Consider the following 20986-nt stretch of genomic DNA (forward strand, 5'->3'; position numbering starts at 1 on the left):
CTGACCATTTCTCTGCTCACGATCTTGACATGAGCTTGCTAAGCATAGAGCATCTGGTTGAAGGTCAGGACGTCAGGCTGCTCAGAGTCCTGCCTTCAACCATTTCACCAGGCAGTCCCTAAGATGTGAGTCAGGGTGTGGGGACTGCTTGGGGACTGCTAGGTCTCCAGGAAATTCCCGAGGACACAGCCAATATCTCATCAATAGCCAAGTGAAGGGAAGAAACATTTACAGCTGTTTTCTGCTCATTGATGAAACAATGGGCTAGAAAGTCAGAGAAACTTGCCCTGTTTCTCCCAGCTGGTGAGAGGAGGACTTGGGATGCGAACCCAGAGCAAGTGTTCTTGATTGCTGAGACACTGCTTCCCACCCGCCATATGCACATCCCTCAGCTGGGTGCCATGATGGGCACAGGAATGACTAAGCCCTCCTCGTTCCCTCTGCCAGCACTGCCCAATGACAGAGATGACAGAACATAATTTTAACTAGAGGATGTTGTGTTTGGTACTCTCCTAGAAGTGCAAAGGGCCATGGAAGTGAAGTACGTGCGGGAGAAAGAGTTACCAAAAAACCCCAACTCTTCAAAACATAGATGCTCTGCAAATCATTATGCCATCCTTGCAGTGGAGGTCACATCAGTCTTCCTGGTCTAGATTCAGCTGTGAACTGAGGTTGTGCATAGGGTGGGTGACTGGGCTAAAAGTATTCTGAACATGCAATCTGAATGCTTGGGCAGAGTATCTACATCAGCCTGTTTTAGTATCCTTTGTACGCTTTCCTATGGGGAAAAGACAGTATGTCTCTTACAGAGATGTTACGAAGATTAAATGAGTTGATAGAAGAGAAGTGTGCATTTACCAAGTGCCACCCACAAGCTAGGCCTGTGTTCATGTCTCTGGAGTTCCTGTCTCTGTTACATGTAGGATGGGCCCTTATGTGTAGTAAGTGCCTCAGTAAATGTGAGTTGTTATTGTTATGTCTCATTAATCATAGATTCTAGAAAATTGGTTAACGGCATAGGGTTCCGGCCACTCTGTTGCACATTGAGAGAGGAGCTGGCAGGCTCTCTTCCTGAGGTGACCGAGGGGGATGGAAAGGGAGTCAGGGAGAAGAGGGTTCACTGAGTGTCACTGCCATCTGGGGAGAACTTGGTTTACTCCATACAATATTAGACATACTATTTGTCAGGGCAAATTTTTACAAATTTTTTACAGAACAGTTGGCAACATAAGGAAAGCATGGGCTTTCCATTCTCTAGCCTGCTACAGTATAAAAGATTTGATGAGAGGATAACTCCTTTCTCTGAGGGCAGCAGCATTTGTAAAACTGACTCTTTTGAGCAGCATTGAAACAATTAGTGAGTAACATTTGGGTATTCTCTGTTGGGACTTCAGCTAATGTTTTCTCTGCAAGGAACATTTACAGCAATAGTTTACTACTTCCCCTCAAAAACATAGTTTTCATCTAAAAATGATTGTTTTAATGGCTGTGATTTGGTACCCTTCTGTTTTACCATCTCTAGGGTTATGAAAAAGTTTATTGTAAACAAGACCCACTTGGCTACCCATTTTCTTATATGAAAGACACTGGGCTTGGGTCATCAATTTGCCTTGTTGATTTTATCAGCCAGAGAGAGAAATGAAGCACAGGATTTTCAGGAGAAATAAATTCAAGGGATTGGAAAACTAAGATTTCCAGAAAAAGAGAAGTCCGCCAGTTGCTAAAACACCAAATAAATAATGAGATCCCACATGAAATGCACAAATGTGTACCAAGAGCTACTGGGAGCTCTTCTTAGCTCCAGCGCAAAGGCCAGCTAGACCCAACATGGGCCTTGGCTTTGTCGTAAAATCTATAACAAATAAAGAATTTCTATTTGTATTCAATGAAATGGAGTAGAGAAAAAAAGATTATGATCTTTGTGTTAACATGTTAATATATGTCTCACCATGCCCCTGAACATGTCTGTATGGCTCCCTGAAAAGTAAGGATTATAATGACGGCAATACTACTGATAGCATGTAACATTTATTGAGCGCTTGCTGCATGCTTGCCATTCTGCAAGTGTCCTACATACAACGCCTCCCTTCATACTCCCCACAATCTATGATGTGGGTGTCCTATCCCTATTCCACAGTCAGAGAATCTAAAGCTATCAGATGTGACCCCTTTGCCCAAGGTCATAAGGACTTTTAAATGGGAGAGCCAGGAAATGAACCCAGGTCTTGTGGATCCAGATTTTAGGCTGTAAACCACTACACCTGCCTGCCTTTTGCAAGAATAAGAGTGGTTACATGCATTCATAGGGTTTTTTTTTTTTTTTTTTTTTTTTACATAGGTGATATGATCTGATGTTCACAACCTTCATTTTATTATATCTTTTTACAAAGGAGGATTCTGAGGTTTCGTTGGTAAAAACTGGAATATGGGAAAATCAAAGTTATGTCCACTGACCCCTAAGCCAAGTTTGTTTTTGAAGAATCTGAGCTTAAATCTTTTCTAAATGGAAGGTCTTGACCGTGATTTGTTGATATCGTTACCTATGAAGTTAAAAACGGAGTGACAATCGCACCTGTGGGGTATTTAAAAAAAAAAAAAAAAATATATATATATATATATATATATACAATTTCTAGCTCAGAATATTAGGCAGCTGAAATTTTAATATCTACAACACAGGGTTTGGACAGATTGACAAAAATGATTTGAAAAGTTCACTCGTGATGAGTCTGAAACTCTGTCACATGCCCAGCATCAGCGAGACACATATTACCTAAGAAGCAGGCAGACATTTCTTGTTAGATGTGAGACATTTTCTGAGTTCAATAAAGGTTACGTGGTTGTTCAGAAAATTAGAAGTTCTATTAATAATCGCTGCTCCGTTTGATTAAGGACATTGTTCCCATTATTCTGTAGTTGAGTTCAGGAGAATAGGCCTTACAAATACACCAAGTGGGAAGGAGAGCGTGAAAATGATCGGTCCCCGAGTCCTGACTCCTCTTATGCCGCCAAGCTCAGTCCCATATCGATGCTGCCAGAAACAATTATAAAGGGCTTACCAATGAATAGTTCCTTCATAAAGGAAAGGTGCTTTTTGTGAAATGCTAAGAGATAGCTGGAAATGGGACATTGGTAGTCGCTCAAAGGGAAAGTTTGGAACAGTACAATGGACAAAGCAGGCTGACAGCTCCTTACAGAAAGGGCCGACTTTCCCACCCAAAAGCTGAGTGCCAGCTGCTTCCCAACACCCCCTCAGATCCAAAGCCACCCTTCTATTCTCTGCTCTGAGATTCTGGGGCTGGGGCTTTGCAAACTCTTTCCCACAGTCCCTTGCCAGAGGGCATTCTATTTGATTCTGCCAATAGGAGGCACTAGAGGGAGAGAGCAAGGTGAGAAGAGAGAAGGCACTTCCCTCTTTTTCAAGACCTCATAACACCGCCCCCCCCCCCCCCCCACACACACCTATCCTCTCTCGAACACCTGCCACCAGCGGCTACTGGCGGGAACCTCCTCTATCTTTTGGCATTTCCAGAAGCAGTCTCTGTGCGTCCCACAGAGGTTCTAGCAGCAGCTGGTCGGAGCCCTTTCCTAGGGCTTTGAGGGCCAGCACCCCAGGACCGCTGCTTTGAGCTGGATCCTAGTAAGCATGTCTCCATGGGTGACGGCCCCTTCTCACAGCTGGGTTACATCAGCCTTCGTTTTTGCTCTTTTGGAGCTCTAGCACCAGGGCAATAACCGATTGCTTGTACCAGATCCTGTTTGAACTGCCCAGTGGGATCCTATTTCCCCACCTGCACCCTGGCAGTTGCATGTGGATAGCATGACTGGCAGCGTGTTGCGCGCTGGCTGGAGGTGCAGTGCCGTGCAATGTCCTGGCCCCAGAACCAGCAGCCCTGACCGAATTCAAAGCCGCTCCTGCTGAGTGTGAGACATTAGTATTTCTAGCCAAGAACAGAGCGGGTGTGAGAAATGACAAGCCCCGGAGCTAAAGTGTAGTTAGAGTGGAAGACCTCAAAGGACTACATTTCTTCAACTTTTTTTTTAAACCATGAGAATAATACGTGTTCACACGGACATGCTTGCAAACACGGAAAGAATAAAGGGAATAAAAAAACAATAGAAACCTGTCCTAGAGTTAACCACTGATATTTTGACCTGTTCTTTCCTGGTCTTCCCCCACATTGCTGCAGATTTTAAGAGACTTGTTATTTTTAACTGACACTTGGTCTCTAGTATTTTCACATGGCAACGTGAGGAACTCAACTACCAGAGGGATGTGACTTTGCTTCATCACGAGGACAACTTGTCTTTTCTGCTCTGGGACTGGATCTCTTTGGCAGGGGCTGGTTACCTCTGACCCAGAAACTTAGTCAATAGCCAGGGCTATAGGCACCCAACTATAGTATGCCTGTCATGCCTTCTCAGTGGGGATCATAAAGGAAATAAGAAATCTGTACACATTCAGGAAGAAGGCTTAGTATATTATGCCTCTAGGCAGCCCAAGGCTTAGTATATTATGAACAGGTTCCTAGGGCGGGCCTATGAAAATTTTTGAGGGAGTATAGAACATGACAGTCTGCTCTGTAAGGAATGGCATGTTTGGATGGAGAGGTGGGACAAATGCTGGTACCAGTTACCCCGGTCTGTAACACATATTTGGTATTTTGTACTTCTGCATTCACTCATTCACTCATTCATTCATTCACAACTACTTCCCAAGTGTCTACCAAGGACAGGGCAGAGCACTGTGCTAGTTGCTGGATACATGGATATGACACAGTTGCTGTCTTTTCTCACAAAATTTATGGCAAGAAGACTCAAACTCCAGGAAGAGGTGGTTAGAAGATCAAGCATATAGCCTCATGCCACTTTTCCTGGTTAATAAAACATCTTATTATTACATGCATGTGTCCTTTGCTCATTCACGGGTACACCTGTCACCAACTCCCTATACCTTTGAAATGTCTTTGGTTTTGAGATTTATTTCAATAAATTGAGGGTAGTATTAACCACATGGTGGCCCAATATTTCAGTCTCCATCTGCCTTAAAATTATTTATCTGGTGTAAAATATAACCATCATGAATCTTTAGGCTTCAAGCAACATAGCTTTGAAATATGAAGTTTAAAAACTGCAGAAAGTTCAAGGCAAAATAATTGGAAACAACAGCAGTTGAAGACTTTACCATACCTTGCATTCTTTGAAAGAGTAAGTATAAAACAAGAAAAAGTATCCAAATATTATTAATAATGTTAATCGAGGATTATCATAAAATTTTATCACCAAAAAACCTAATAATTACAGAATAATAGAAAGAAACCCAAATAACTATAAAATGTGGCCGATAGGTGATAAAGTATCTTTCCCAAAGTTGAGGCAAAATAATGTTTCCACAATATAGCCAACTTAGAAACTTTAAAAAAGAAAAAGAAAAGCAGACACATACAAAAAGTAAAACTGCAAAAACTTGAAAACCAAGAAAGTCCTCCCCTAAAAACCTCATTTCATCAAGAGGATATAACAACTGAAAATATGTATGCATCCAACATTGGAACACCTAAATATATAAAATAAATTAAACAGAATTGAAGAAAGGAAGAAATGAACAGGAATATAATAATAATAGGGGACTTTAATGCTCCACTTTCATCAATGGGTAGATCACCTAGACAAGAAATCTTGGGAGAAAATTTCTCAACAATGTGGAAGTTAAGTAATATGCTCCTGGACAACAAATTAGTCAAAGAAGAAATAAAAAGGGAAGTCAAAAAGTACCTTGAGATAAGCAAAAATGGAAATATAACATATCAAAAACTTATGGGCTATAGCAAAAGCAGTTCTAAGAACTTTAGTGTGATAACTACATTAAGAAAAAAGAAAAATCTCCAATAAACAAACGAACTTTATACCTTTTGGTATAAACTTTTGGTTAATTTACTTATAGTTCTGACAATTTTGTTTTTCTTTCAAAAAAATCAACTTTTGGTTTTGTTGATATTTCTGTTGCTTTTAAAAAAGGTTTTATTTACTTAGAGATCGAGATTGAGCACATGCAAGCAGTGGGAGGGGCAGAGAGAGAGGGAAAAGAAGACTGTGCACTGAGCATAGAGGGCTCCATCCCCTGACCCTGACATTATGACCTGAGCCGAAATCAAGACTTAGGTGCCCAACTGACTGGGCAATCCAGGAACCCCTCTATTGTCTTTTTATTCTCTACTTCATTTCTTTCTGCTCTTATCTTTATCATTTTTTTCTTTCTGCCAACTTTGAACTTAGTTTATTTATTTATTTTTTTTTTCCTTGAGGTATAAGCATGATGATTATAGTTAATAATACGGTATTGTATACTTGAAATTTGTTAAGAGAGTAGGTCATATGTGTTCTTACCACACATACAAACACACACACACATACACACAAATAATAACCATATGAGGTGATAGATATGCTAATTAACTTGATTGTGGTAATTTCATAGCATACACATATATTAAGTTATAACATTGTACACGTTAATATTCTGTACAACCTACATATATATAATTCTTTTTTAAATTAAATTTATTTATTTTTTTAAATAAACATATAATGTATTTTTATCCCCAGGGGTACAGGTCTGTGAATCGCCAGGTTTACACATTTCACAGCACTCACCATAACACATACCCACCCCAATGTCCATATCCTCACCACCCTCTCCCATCCCCCCTTCCCCCAGCAACCCTCAGTCTGTTTTTTGAGATTGAGTCTTTTATAGTTTGTTTCCTCCCAATCCCACCTTCTTTCATTTTTTCTTTTCCTACCCCCAACCCCCCCCCCCCCCCATTGCATTTCCACTTCCTCATATCAGGGAGATCATATGATAGTTGTCTTTCTCCAACTGACTTATTTCGCTAAGCATAATACCCTCTAGTTCCATCCACATCATCACAAATGGCAAGATTTCATTTCTTTTGATGACTGCATAGTATCCCATTTTATATATATACCACATCTTCTTTATCCATTCATCTGTTGATGGACATCTAGGTTCTTTCCAAAGTTTGGCTATTGTGGACATCTCTGCTATAAACATTCGGGTGCACATGCCCCTTCAGAGCACCACGTTTGTATCTTTAGGATATATACCCAGTAGTGCAATTGCTGGATCATAGGGTAGCTCTATTTTCAGTTTTTTAAGGAACTGCCATATGGTTTTCCAGAGTGGTTGCACCAGCTTGCATTCCGACCAACAGTGTAGGAGGGTTCCCCTCTCTCCACATCCTCACCAGCATCTGTCATTTCTTGACTTGTTAATTTTAGCCATTCTGACTGGTGTGAGGTGGTATCTCATTGTGGTTTTGATTTGTATTTCCCTGATACTGAGTGATGTGGAGCATTTTTTCATGTGTCTGTTGGCCATCTGGATGTCTTCTTTGTAGTAATGTCTGTTCATGTCCTCTGCCCATTTCTTGATTGGATTATTTGTTCTTTGGGTGTTGAGTTTGCTAAGCTCTTTATAGATTTTGGAAACTAGCCCTTTATCTGATATGTTGTATGCAAATATCTTCTCCCATTCTGTCAGTTGTCTTTTGGTTTTGTTGACTGTTCCTTTGCTGTGCAAAAGCTTTTGATCTTGATGAAATCCCAAAAGTTCATTTTTTCCCTAGCTTCTGTTGTCTTTGGTGATGTTCCTAGGAAGAAGTTGCTGTGGTTGAGGTCAAAGAGGTTGCTGCCTGTGTTGTCCTCAAGGATTTTGATGGATTCCTTTCTCACATTGAGGTCCTTCATACATTTTGAGTCTATTTTCGTGTGTGGTGTAAGGAAATAGTCCAATTTCATCTTTCTGCATGTGGTTGTCCATTTTCCCAGCACCATTTGTTGAAGAGCCTGTCTTTTTTCCATTGGACATTCCTTCCTGCTTTGTCAAAGATTAGTTGACCATAGAGTTGAGGGTCTATTTCTGTTCCATTGATCCATGTGTCTGTTTTTGTGCCAGGACCACACTGTCTTGATGATGACAGCTTTGTAATAGAGCTTGAAGTCTGGAACTGTGATGCCATCAACTTTGGCTTTCTTTTTCAATATTCCTTTGGCTATTCGAGGTATTTCCTGGTTCCATATAAATTTTAGGATTGTTTGTTCTATTTCTTTGAAAAAAATGGATGGGATTTTGATAGGGATTGCATTAAATGTGTAGATTGCTTTAGGTAGAATATACATTTTCACACTATTTGTTCTTCCAATCCATGAGCATGGGACATTTTTCCATTTCTTTGTTTCTTCCTCAATTTCTTTCATGAGTACTTTATAGTTTTCTGAGTATAGATTCTTTGCCTCTTTGGTTAGGTTTATTCCTAGGTATCTTAGGGTTTTGGGTGCAATTGTAAATGGGACTGACTCCTTAATTTCTCTTTCTTCTGTCTTGTTGTTAGTGTAAAGAAATGCAACTGATTTCTGTGCATTGACTTTATATCCTGACACTTTACTGAATTCCTGTACAAGTTCTAGCAGTTTTGGAGTGGAGTCTTTTGGGTTTTCCACATATAGTATCATATCATCTGCAAAGAGTGATATTTTGACTTCTTCTTTGCCGATTTGGATGCCTTTAATTTCTTTTTGTTGTCTGATTGCTGAGGCTAGGACTTCTAATACTTTGTTGAACAGCAGTGGTGATAACGGACATCCTTGCTGTGTTCCTGACCTTAGCGGAAAAGCTTTCAGTTTTTCTCCACTGAGAATGATATTTGCAGTGGATTTTTCATAGATGGCTTTGATAATATTGAGGTATGTGCCCTCTATCCCTACACTTTGAAGAGTTTTAATCAGGAAGGGATGCTGCACTTTGTCAAATGTTTTTCAGCATCTATTGAGAGTATCATATGGTTCTTATTCTTTCTTTTATTAGTGTATTGTATCACATTGGTTGATTTGCAGATGTTGAGCCAACCTTGCAGCCCTGGAATAAATCCCACTTGGTCGTGGTGAATAATCCTTTTAATGTACTGTTGGATCCTATTGACCAGTATTTTGGTGAGAATTTTCGCATCTGTGTTCATCAAGGATATTGGTCTGTAGTTCTTTTTTTTGATGGGATCCTTGTCTGGTTTGGGCATCAAGGTGATGCTGGCCGCATAAAATGAGTTTGGAAGTTTTCCTTCCATTTCTATTTTTTGGAACAGTTTCAGGAGAATAGGAATTAATTCTTTTTTAAATGTTTGGTAGAATTCCCGTGGGAAGCTGTCTGGCCCTGGACTTTTGTTTGTTGGTAGATTTTTGATGACTGTTTCAATCTCCTTACTGGTTATGAGTCTGTTCGGGTTTTCTATTTCTTCCTGGTTCAGTTGTGGTAGTTTATATGTCTCTAGAAATGTATCCATTTCTTCCAGATTGTCGAATTTGTTGGTGTAGAGTTGCTCATAGTATGTTCTTATAATTGTTTGTATTCCTTTGGTGTTGGTTGTGATCTCTCCTCTTTCATTCATGATTTTATTTATTTGGGTCCTTTCTCTTTTCTTTTTGATAAGTCTGGCCAGGGGTTTGTCAATCTTATTAATTCTTTCAAAGAACCAGCTCCTAGTTTCATTGATTTGTTCTATTGTTTTTTTAGTTTCTGTTTCATTGATTTCTGCTCTGATCTTTATGATTTCTCTTCTCCTGCTGGGTTTAGGCTTTCTTTGTTGTTCTTTCTCCAGCTCCTTTAAGTGTAGGGTTAGGTTGTGTATTTGAGACTTTTCTTGTTTCTTAAGAAAGGCTTGTACCACTATATATTTTCCTCTCAGGACTGCCTTTGTTGTGTTCCACAGATTTTGAACCGTTGTGTTTTCATTATCTTTTTTTTTTTCATGAATTTTTTCAATTCTTCTTTAGTTTCCTGGTTGAGCCATTCATTTTTTAGAAGGATACTGTTTAGTCTCCATGTATTTGGGTTCTTTCCAAATTTCCTCTGGTGACTGAGTTCTAGGTTCAGAGCATTGTGGTCTGAAAATATGCAGGGAAGAATCCCAATTTTTTGATACTGGTTGAGACCTGATTTATGTCCTAGGATGTGATTTATTCTGGAAAATGTTCCATGTGCACTAGAGAAGAACATATATTCTGTTACTTTGGGATGGAGGGTTCTGAATATATCTGTGATGTCCATCTGGTCCAATGTGTCATTTAAGGCCTTTATTTCCTTGTTGATCTTTTGCTTAGATGGTCTGTCCATTTCAGTGAGGGGAGTGTTAAAGTCCCCTACTATTATTGTATTATTGTCTATGTATTTCTTTGATTTTGTTATTAATTGGTTTATATAGTTGGCTGCTCCCACATTAGGGGCATAGATATTTAAAATTGTTAGGTCTTCTTGTTGGACAGACCCTTTGAGTATGATAGAGTGTCCTTTCTCATCTCTTATTATAGTCTTTGGCTTAAAATCTAATTGATCTGATATAAGGATTGCCACCCCAGCTTTCTTTTGATGTCCATTAGCATGGTACATTGTTTTCCACCCCCTCACTTTAAATCTGGAGGTGTCTTCGGGTCTAAATTGAATTTCTTGTAGGCAGCATATTGATTTTTTTTTTTTTATCCATTCTGATACCCTGTGTCTTTTGATTGGGGCATTTAGCCCATTTACATTCAGGGTAACTATTGAGAGATCTGAATTTAGTGCCATTGTATTGCCTGTAACGTGACTGTTACTGTATATTGTTTCTGTTCCTTTCTCATCTACTACTTTTAGCATCTCTCTTTGCTTAGAGGACCCCTTTCAATATTTCCTGTAGAGCTGGTTTGGTGTTTGCAAATTCTTTCAGTTTTTGTTTGTCCTGGACGATTTTTATCTCTCCTTCTATTTTCAATGATAGCCTAGCTGGATATAGTATTCTTGGCTGCATGTTTTTCTCGTTTAGTGCTCTGAATATATTGTGCCAGTTCTTTCTGGCCTGCCAGGTCTGTGGATGGTCCGCTGCCAATCTAATGTTTTTGTATGTTACAGACCCTTGTATGTTACAGACTTCTTTTCCCGGGCTGCTTTCAGGATTTTCTCTTTGTCGCTAAGACTTGTAAATTTTACTATCAGGTGATGAGGTGTGGACCTATTTTTACTGATTTTGAGGACATTCTTAGCATCCTGGATTTTGATGTTTTCTCCCTTTGCCATATTAGGGAAATTCTCTACAATAATTCTCTCCAATATACTTTCTGCTCCCCTCTCTCTTTCTTCTTCTGGAATCCCAATTATTCTAATGTTGTGTCGTCTTATGGTGTCACTTATCTCTCAAATTCTCTCTTTGTGGTCCAGTATTTGTTTGTCTCTCTTTTGCTCAGCTTCTTTATTCTCTTTCATTTGGTCTTCTATGTCATTAATTCTTTCTTCTGCCTCATTTATCCTAGCAGTAAGAGTCTCCATTTTTTGTTGCACCTCATTAATAGCTTTTTTTATTTCAACTGGGTTAGATTCTAGTTCTTTTATTTTTCCAGGAAAAGCTTTTATCTCTCTGGAGAGGTTTTCTTTAATATCTTCTATGCCTTTTTTGAGCCTGGCTAGAACCTTGAAAATCGTCATTCTGAACTCTAGATCTGTCGTATTAGCAATGTCTGTATTGATTAGGTCTCCAGCCTTCAGTACTGCCTCTTGTTCTTTTTTTTTTGTGGTGAGTTTTTCCGCCTTGTCATTTTGTCCAGATAAGATTTACTTTCTTCTCCTTTGGAATTCCGCTGTTCTCCTTGGTGAGTGAAGTTGGTCTTGGCTGGGTTTCTTGTTGATCTTCTGGGGGAGGGGCCTGTTGTACTGATTCTCAACTGTCTTTGCCCCAGGCGGAATTGCACTGCCCTTACCAGGGGGTGGGCTGAGTAATCAGCTTGGGTTCACTTTCAGGAGCTTTGGTTCCCTGAGCGCTTTCCATAGAGTTCTGGAGGATGGGAATGAAGATGGCAGCCTCCCTGCCTCCTGCCTGGGGGAGCCAAGAGCTTGGTGTCCCGCTCTTCAGTGCGCCCTCAGAGAAAAGCGCCCAACCGCCCCCATCTCCCCAGCCTCTGGTCGTGCTTGTAAGAAAGCACTCAATCAGTCACACTTGGAGAAAAGTGCCCGGTTGCTTCTGTCTCTGTGGCCTCCGGCAGGGCTCCAAGCTCACCCAGCCTTGTGACTGGTTCAAGGTAACCTTGAGCTGAGAGCTCACTCCTCGGCTTTGTTGCTGTAGCCAGCTTCCCTGCTCTAACACCTGCAGGCTTTTTGACATTCAGACACCCCCAGTCCTTCTGTGATGTTCCATGGGGTTCCCCCCAGTTTAGCCTCTGGCGCGATGTCCCTCCATGGAGCTGACTTTTAAAAGTCTACATATATATAATTCTTATTTACAAATCACACCTCAATAAAGGTGAAAGAAAACACCCAAATATATGTAATGTATTTAACATTAAGCATGTTAGAAAAAGAACACAGAGTATAGACAGAAAAAAGTCAGAAAAAGTCAGAAAGTTTATTGAGTAGAAAATACTGTAACAGGACTATGAATAAAGATATCCAAAAGTTAACTCTAAGGGTAAAACAAAGATAAAACAATAAATAGATGAAGTATCAACTGACTTAAGAGAAATAGTTATTTGCAAAATTAAGAATAGAAAAAAGAATTAGTTACAGATCTGAGAATTAGAACAATTGTAATAGATGACTTTGAATAATTTTGTGCAAATAAGTTGAAAACCTTGATTAATTTATTTTCTTAAAAAATATAAAGTAACAAAATGAATAAAACATATGTCCATATAGATTAGTAATCATGGAAAAAACTAACCACTGTCAAAGACTTTCCCTACCCTTCCCTGAAGGTATCAAATTCAGATGATTTCATAGACCAAAAAAAAAAAAAAAAAAGTAGCTTATGTAAACTTCTTGAAAGCACAGACGAAAAAGAAACATTCCCAATGATTTTTGTGAAACCAGTATAATATGATATAAGAAATATGAAAAAGACAGCATAAAAAAGAAATCTGCCCAGATCACTTATTTATATTGATGGAAAAATATTAAGCAAAATATCAGTAAATAACTCTTGGGAATAATCAAAAGAACCACAGATCAGATAAAATGGAGTATTTTCAGGAAAGCAAGGATGGCTCAATATGAGCGATCATCAAAATTGCTAATCATAGTGATAAGTCCACAAAGTAAAAAATTATTTGATTTCGAAGGATGCCAAAATGGAATTTGATTATATTCATTCATTGTTTCTGACAACTTAAAAACCCACAGAGAAGCAAGACTTTATAAACATTATCTTGACATAATATTAAATATGTGCAAGATTTGGAAAAGAAAAATGAGGGGGAATTAGCCCTATCACATATTAAAACATAATATAGTGCCTTCAGGAGTAAAACAATGCAGTATTAGTGCATGAATAGGTAACAGATCAATGGAACAGGTCAGAAATTCAGAAAATAAAGTACAGAAATCTCACTATATGGAAACTGAGAGAATGATAAAAGTTGACTTATTCAAGTAATGGAGTTGGGGCAACCAATAAACCACCTAGGACAAAAAGTCAATGTTGAATCCATAACTCATCTCATACCTTGTACTTTATAAGATAACTTGGTTAAATGCCAAATGGATGAAAGATTTAAATGTAACAAATGAAAGTCTTAGGAAAAACCCATATGGTAATTCATTCATAGCTTTAAAATGGGGAGACTTTCTAATTATGGTGCAAAGTATAGAAACTACCACAATCTTTCTTTTTACACACCTGTAACACCCATATCTTGAACACCTATAAAAGGAGATATGTAAAAACATAAATATCCATCCATAGGGACCAAGTAAGTGAAGGATCTGATGGTCACCCAATAGAATACTACATGAGTGTAAAAAAAGAATGATGGAACTTCTTATGAGTTGATATTGAATAAACTTTAAGAAATACTATTAAGGGTGCCTTGGTGGCTCAGTTGGTTAAGCGGCTGAGTCTTGATTTCAGCTCAGGTCATGAACTCAGGGTTGTGGGAACAAGCCTAGAATTGGACTCCTTGCTTAGTGGAGTGTATGCTTGGGATTTCCTGTCTCCCTCTCCCTTTGCCCTTCCCCCCACCCCACTCACATGCTCATGCTCTCTCTCTGAAATAAGTATATAAAATCTTAAAACAAGCAATACTGTTAAGTGATAAAAGTAAAGTGCATAATGATGTATATGGTATGAGGCATTTATGAACACAAAGAGAAAGACTACATAGGTGTGTATACAAAGGATATCTATGCATGGACACCCAAGAAATGAGCATCACTGCTGGCCTTGGAGACTTCACTGTAGTCTTGTTAGTGTAATTACACTTCAGATTCTGAACTATGTACATAATTTAGTATCTGTTCAAAAGAATGAGGTGATAGAATGCAATGATATGAATACAATAGAAAGGTAGAAAAACTTGAGGGAAAATTCAAAGGGAATTCATACTTTACAAAACTGTTGTGGAGACTAAATTCAACCACAGGACAGAAATAAAATGCTCTTGATTTTATACCTAAAATCTTCTTGTTTACTAAGTGTGACTTTAAAGGAGGAGTTGGAAATGGAAGTGCCCACAGGGGCTAGACATTCATTCGTTCAGCAGACATGTGTTAGTGTGAGCCCCACACCAGGGGCGGGGGGATATGGCAGTGAACAAACACAGGGGAGAAAAAAATCCCCTCCTTCATCTGCTTTCAATCTAGAGAGAGATGGCACAGGCAATTAAGCAAACAAATGTTCTATCGGACAATGAACAGTGAAGGGGGGTGCAGCCATCATTAGTGAGGTCTGGGCAGATAATAATAGGAGGGAGGAATGCAGGCTGTTTCCTTCGGAAAGGATGCAGCGGGTATTCTGATCCAGGAGCCGACTCTCCTACAGTGTTGTGGGAATAATTATACCAAAGCTTCAGATTTTCTGGAGGACATAAGAAATCCAAATTTGTACTTGAAGTCTCTTGATTTTTAAAATCTTGATTCAATTGTTAAAGAAAACCACCACATTGTCCAAATAAAACACATGTAGCTGGCCAAGGCTCTCCTGGGGGATGGCCAGTTCAAATCTCTAAAGAAATGAGATTGAGTTTTAAAACAAACACATCAGAACTTGTAAGCCCTGTCATCTGACGAAACTATGCATGTTTCCATTTATTCAAACATTTCTGGAACTCCTCATTGAGAACCAGTTGGCTCTTTAGATCTTTTTTTTTTTTTTTATGTTCCCCATATAAAAAAAATCTGTATCATTTTGAATTTAAATCATATTTGGACCAAATGCTATTACTCTGGTTGATTCCTGACTTTGTTCACTGCACTTGATTCTTTATAACATTGGATTTTTCTAAAAATCAAATTTACTCTCAAAAGGCTGAGGATGCATTTAATAACATACTCTTGGCCTTGAAGGCAGTCCCAAAGAGGAGCTTCAAATAATTTAGAGTAAGGGCAGTGCCACTAAAATAAATGTGTTCCCTTCTAAGATCACTATTGAAGAGGATTGCACTTAAGTGTATAGGAGTCAGCACAAAATTTCCAGTCTCAAAGGCATATAAGAAAATGCTCAATAATTTGAATTCAGCTGATTGTTATAGGGTGTTGTTTTGTTTCAAAAAGGGCTCAGTTCTTTGGACCTGACTGCATGCTATAAGGCCGTTCATTCTAGGGATCCTTGGCATCCATATCCCCCAAACAAAGGCTCTGTGCCAAACACAACCAGCACATACACCATTTTTATTTTCCTATGACCAATGGCTTAGTTTCTGTGGTTGGCTAATGACATTAGTCATGTAGAATCACAGTGAAGAAGAATGCAGAGCGTTTATGAGCCTGCGACAGCTTGGATTTTCCTCCGTAACAACATGTATGAATCAGAAGCCACAACTTTGCATTTTAGAAATATCTGTAGTAGTTAAGAAACACACACACTGCACTTGTTCTTATTATTATACTCCCATAGAAGTAGAGTGTCCCTGGGAAGAGTGTAAAAGTGGTATGGAGATGTCCACCAAGATACTGACTCCTGCAATCCCATTGCTGTCAAGTGCTTATGCTTCCCTTGCTCTTAGTTAATGGAAAATCTGCACAATTTTCATCATGTTGGCCTTGAACCTATGGTAAAGCATAATATCTAAGGTCAAAGATATCCTAACTGTCTGTCCATCTGTCTATCTATCCACCCACTCTCTCCCCTCTTTCCTTCCTCACTATATTCTCTCACAAAATATTTATTGAGTACCTACTCTGGTTACCCACTGGTAGGCACACAGTAGAAAACAGAAATAATACATGGTATCTTACTGCCTTTGGGGTAAGGACACTAATCAAGTTAATTATCCAATTCGAGGTAGAATTATAGCTCTGTCAAGTCTTACCAGGGATAGACTAACATGCAGCTTTGACTTAGACAAGTAAGTCATAGAACAGATGATGTGTGGATGGAGATTCCTGAAAGTGCCCACAGAGATGATATCAAAGTATGAGTAGGGGTTTCTGGGTGAAGGGGACAGAAGGGCAATGCCAAGCCTAGGGATAGAGTGTGCATAGACTCATTCTCTGAGAGCCTGGACCATGTAATGGGTGAGAGAAGGCCTTGGCACTCTGAGGAGTGAGGGTAGGGAACATGAGACGAGAGAGGGCTGGGGAGGCAGACAGGAGGCTAACAAAGCAGAGCCTTTTAGGCCATAGAAATAATTTTATATTTATCCTAAATTAGTATAGGTTGAAGGCTCTTAAGTAGAGGAAGTGGAAATGATTAGATTTGCCTTTCAAAAATCACTGTGGCCATTTGTGTGGAAGGACTCAGAAGAGGTCTACATTGGTGTATAAATAAATGGTCACAGAGGCATTGGCATGGATGAGATGCTTTACAATTGCAAAGAGATCAAAAAGGAAGAGAATCCACGATCAACATTTGAGGAACTCTAAGATTCCTCCAAGTCAGGAGGAAAATGTGAGCTCACATGGCTATCTGAGCAGCAAGTGTGCTAGCGGAGAGGGTCTGTGGGACACAAAGAAATCCTGGAGAGTTTTGTGTCATAGAATCTAAGGGAAGAGTATCACGTCAGGAAGGAGAGAGAATGATCAGTGGTGTTGAATGCTGCTGAGAGGTCAGGTAAGATGAGGTCCAGAATCTGCTCCCTGGATTTAATAACATCGGTCATCAATGACCTTAATGAGTGTTATTTGCTTGTTAAGATGGGATCTGAAACCAGACAGATCAGCTTGAAGAAAGTGGGAGATGAGGACCCAGAGAGCACATTGATGACACTTTTGAGAAGTTTGGCTACAGATGAGAGAAGAAATCATTGAGAGTTAGCTGCAGTGGATATGTAGATGATAGGCATTTTTTAAGAAAAATAAGAGATATGAACATGATTAAAAACTGTTAAGAAGGATGCAATATATGAGAGAGGAAGGTAGAGAGAGAGAGAAGAGAAGAGAAAAGGGGAGAGACAGAGAAAGAAGGGCTGACTGATCCTGAAAAATTCTTAGGCAGGGCTGCTATCCAGAGGAGGGCCAAGTCTCCTATTGTAATGGAAGAAGGGAGGAAGGGAGGATGGATGTAGACTCAGGTGGTCTATATGTTTTGTGTCAGGACGATTCAAGTTTGTGTGTGAAAAGTTTCATTTTCTCTAGATCAGGAAGTGAAGTTTTCAGATGAGAACAAAGGATTACGGGGATGGTAGAGGTTTCTGGAAGATGAAGTCTGAAACAGTCATTACAGAAAGTGGAAGAGAATGTTGAACTTCAGGGCAATGTTGACGGCCCATCTGAGGTTGGTTATCTGAATTCATAGCAGCAACTATTGGCTCTGTTCAGTGACCTTTTTCCCCCGCCCCGGTCTAACCTGGTTGGAAAAAGCCCTGGGCATGAAGTTAGAAGCCCCAGGTTATGGGTTGCCACAGCCATAACCTGTCATGCGACTTCAGGCACAATCATCTTTAAGTTCCTAGTTTCTTTAGCTGATTAAATTGACAGGAGAACAAAGGCAAAAGTAGTATAGATAAAATTCAATTTCCTTACAACTTGCAACCTATTGACAAGTACTTGCAACACACACAGTAGGACACTCCTCAAAGAACTTACAACTGTCTTAATGTTAATACTTTGCTAGAGGCCAATAGCAACCTTAGCTTGACAATAGCCAGACGTCCAGATCCTGTAAGTCTTTACCATATGAAAATCTTTTTGGAAACTCTTGTCTCTACCCCTCCCCACTTAAAAGTATATCATCCACAGCTCCTCATAATCCCAGTGCAGTTTTGCCCACAAGGACAGTAGTGTCCTTGTGCTTTAATAAAAACACCTTTTTGCACCCAGAACATCTCAAGAATTCTTTCTTGACCCTTCACACCTGGTCCGCATCACATCGAAATGATGATATCAGATTAGATGTGACCTAATATCTCTTTCTAGTCCTAAACTTCCATGAATGGTCTCCACATTCATAGAGACCCTCATAGCTTATCAAGATTTTTCTATTGAAACCTTTGGTTTTAATTTAAAAATGAAATAGATCTTTATAAAATCTAGAGGAAAATACATGCTTCACAGGAAACAAGTAATCTAGATAATTTATTTGGCCATATTCCATGGATCTTCCTGGCTGGTGTCTTGACATCTGAAGCAGGGGTTGGCACCCTTTATCTGAATGAGGCCAGATAGCAAATATCTCAGGGGTTGGGGCCAGGGAGTCTCTTTGCAACTACTCCAGCATACCGTGCTATGTGGTGTGAAAATAGCCACAGAAAATGCCTTAATGGATGAACATCGTCCAATAAAACTTTATGAGGACAGGCAACGGGCTGGATTCAGCCCTCAGATTATGGTTTGCTGACCCCTGGTCTGAACAGTAGGATACTCCTGTCTCTTTGATTGGGAAATGTTCCTTCTTAAATTGGTCCAAGAAGGAAGCACTTTGCGCAAGTGACACGCCGCGAATTCTGTAAGGCACTGAAGGCAAAGGCAAAGCAAGCCTTCGCTGTAGGGCACGGATGGGGCCATCTGCCAGCAGGGATGGAGCCTGGGGAGCTCCAGAGGAGCCCCACATTCAGCAGCTTTCGCTTCGGCTTCAGCTCAGACCACTCTGCCTTAATGTGGTTTGGCCCCTTCCACCCGGAGCAACACTTCCCCACCGGCCAGGGCGCCGACAAGGAACCGACTGCGTGAAGAACATTTCTGAGATCAAGCAAACAAAAGCCTCTCTTTGTATGAATTTATTTACCGCAGGCTTGGAGAGGGTTTTTTTTTTTTTTTTTTTTTTTTTGAAAGGAGCAGAGAGGGAGGAAGAGGAGGTGAAAGGCGGCGTTCTAGGCGCAGGCTTAGGCACTGAGACCGGGGCCAGGAAATCATTTGGTGGAAGCAGGAAAACTGAAGCAGGGCACCCAGCAACGCGAGCGACGCCTGGGAGCCAGCAGGGCGGGAGAGAACCGCCAGTCTGAGGCTCAGAGACAGGAAAAGGCTGAAGAATCCGCTGCTCCGTTAGCTCCCCTGGGTGGGCCTGGTTGCAAACCAAAATAAACTTGGGAGAGGCGGAGGGGAGGAAGGCAAGGAACAAACAAACAAGTATAGCTTCGGCTTACGTTTTTCTCCCCACCAACAGCCCCGGCCCTGAACTCAGCTGCTTGAAGCTCACGTTCTCCTGTGTGTTGTCCAAGCCTTTTCTGGACTGTTGCTGTGGGCCATCTGGCTCTCAGTCTCACATAGGCTCCACTAACAGCCTGTGCGGGCCCCATCTCTTCTGCTTTTGTGTCGAGTTGCGCAGAAGCGCCCTTGGCCTCTACTTGATGGCCAGCCCTGTGATCGGTCACCTACAGGTTGCCCCGAAGCAGCAGGTTTCTCTTCTCCTCTTCTCTGACAGGAGGTTAACTGGGCCATAAATGTGCTAAAGAATTAGAACTAGGTGACTAGTAAGTAGCAACCCCAGAATTCTAACCAGGTCATTCTGACTCTGGGGCTCCAGCTTTTCACCTCTCTGTTCACTGCCTTTTCTAGACTTTGGCATTAGAAAGAACTCCGAAGATGCTTGATCCGGCTCCTTATTTTTAGATGTGGAAATGGAAAGTTAGATGGCGTGCCCAAGGTCAAGGAGCCACTGGCAGAAAAGCTAACTTGGCCTCCGGATGCTTCCTTCACGCTCTGACTGCAGAGTCTTATGCTGCTCAGTGAGTATCCAATAACTTCCATGAATATCTATCAAAGAAATCAAGGATGAATGATCAGTCCGCCCTCTGAATTTATTTTTGGATACTGAAGACAGGGCTCTGTGGTCTTAGGACTCTTCCCATACGAAGACAAATTGGCCAAGGGGAATGGTTAAGGAGTCACTTTAATTATTTATTATTCTTTTTTTTTTAGAGATTAAAAAAATTATTTAGAGAGTGTGTGGGAGAGCAGGAGGAGGGGTGGAGGGAGAGGGATGGAGAGAATCTCGAGCAGACTCCCAGCTGAGTGCAGAGCTGGGGCTCCATCTCACCATTCTGAGATCAAGACCTGCGCTGAAATCAAGAATAAGATGCTCAGCTGACTGAGCCACCCAGGCACCCCACGGAGTCATTTAAATCACCACGAACTGAGGTAAATAAGTGCCAGCATGCTTTAAAACAGGAGCAAGTTGCACATTTCAATAATGGTATAACAATGAGTGTGAGTCCCTAAGCTTAGAGCAAAAAGGATAATGCAAGACAAAGGACACTGTTCATGCTTAGCCATGAAGTGGATGGAAGGCAGCAGTGAACTTTTCTTAATGGAAAATGCCATTTAGAAACGAAAGAGATCCCTATCACTTTAAGACTCCTAAAGCATTTGTTTTGGTATATCAGAGAGGATCTAGTCCTGAAGAGTAGAATTAATGGCAGCTTTGAGTCCAAGTTTTTTACAACAAAGCACCACAGAGTGGGAATTGGTGTTCCTTCTTACTTTCTTCTTCTTCTTCTTTTTTTCTTTTTTAAGACGGAAAAATAGCTTAATTCCTGGAAGTTACTTTCCATATCAGAGGCTAAAAGGTGGGGGTTTTTT

The 20986-nt window shown here is 40.3% G+C and overlaps 1 protein-coding gene across 16 annotated transcripts in view; it reads right to left on the reverse strand.

Moving 5' to 3' along the window:
• The window catches only part of THRB (thyroid hormone receptor beta), a 377031-nt gene that overhangs the window by 118683 nt on the left and 237362 nt on the right, over nt 1–20986 (reverse strand). The window lies entirely within an intron of this gene.

The sequence above is a fragment of the Mustela nivalis genome, assembly GCF_964662115.1.
Source record: "Mustela nivalis genome assembly, chromosome: 1".
NCBI lineage: Eukaryota > Metazoa > Chordata > Mammalia > Carnivora > Mustelidae > Mustela > Mustela nivalis.